Raw genomic sequence first — 1,421 nt, 5'->3', positions numbered from 1 at the left:
TAATCTAATCTAATGTCTGGTACAACTAGCCAAATCTAAGCTGCTCTATAAAGTTCAGCTTTAGGGGGTGCTACTTAGCTATTTTTCATTGTTTATTTAAATAATAACCCAAATCATTTATTTTCTGACATCAGTAGCTTAGGGCACTGAACTGTGAAAAACAGTCACATGATACAATTAATACTTGGTTACACAACTATTTTATTTGAATGAAGGGGGTTCTACTAATTTTTATCCATGAATGTTTGTTTACAACTAAGCAAGCTGCAAAGTAAACAAATAAGATATAAAAAAAAAACAATACCACAGTTATAAGATGCTGATAAATCACAATGTTTGATCCATACTGCAGTATAGTGTATTTTGTGTTTTTTATAATTGTTTCAGTATTTGAATCTACTGATGTCGTAATTTGACTAGATGAAGAATTACTCAGTTACCCAGTTCCTTTGTTTACTATAGATCTACGTAATCACATGGATGTATTTACAGCAGGGATGGGGTCCTGAGAACCATCTTGGTCTTGGTCTCTGGTTTTTCCCTGTATAGGGCTTACGCACTGTCTTTAAATCTTTTTGCCTTGGTATTGGTCTCATTTTGTCCAGCCTAAGGTATTGAAACCGGTTAGTTTTTTGTATTAAAAACAAGATAGTAATAATGATAATGATACAAAACATTACTTCCTTTGAATGTCACCTGTGGGTGCATTTCGCAATGTAAACTAAAACCAGCATCAGTGATCAGAGCACAGCTGGATGCTGCCATCTTAGACAAAATAAAATATCATGGCTCATAATGTCCCTGCAATACATAAAATAGCATTTATTTTTTTTTTTTATTATTGCCACTTTTTGATCTATTACTTAAAACAAGCAAACATCTATCTGCATTATTGCTTTCATGGAAAACACACATCTGTCTCAGATGTTTTTTTGGAAATTATAGAATTTGATTATCAAAAATATGAAGCGTTTGAAAAAAGGGAAACAAAGATATAAGAAAACCAGTAAATTCTGTTGACCCCAATGATAAAGAGGGACGAACTCAAGTTTACTTTACATTTACACTCCTGATCAAAATCTTAAGACCAGTCAAAAAATTGCAAGAATTTGCGTTTTTCTACACAGGTAGCAGGATCCAGGCTTCCAGGTTTTAACAGAGCTCTGGGACAGGAGGGTTCAGAGTCTGACTGGGACCAGAACCATGACCAGGTGGTCACGCACCGGAGCAGACAGGATCAGGTGCAGACAGGCAGGCTCAGTGGAAGAGGGTAGCCGAGACAGGACGTGGAACCGGAACTTGAAGCAGGACTTTAAACTGGTCTCCTCCCTGGAGCCAGGCTTACTGAGAAAAAAACTGAACCTCCCCACATATAGAGCCAAAAACCCAGAGGACTCTGTGGGGGAGGAACGGTGGACAAT

Source organism: Cyprinodon variegatus, unplaced genomic scaffold, assembly GCF_000732505.1.
Source record: "Cyprinodon variegatus isolate N-32 unplaced genomic scaffold, C_variegatus-1.0 Scaffold1079, whole genome shotgun sequence".
Taxonomy (NCBI): Eukaryota; Metazoa; Chordata; class Actinopteri; order Cyprinodontiformes; family Cyprinodontidae; genus Cyprinodon; species Cyprinodon variegatus.
Note: the sequence above shows the minus strand (reverse complement) of the source record.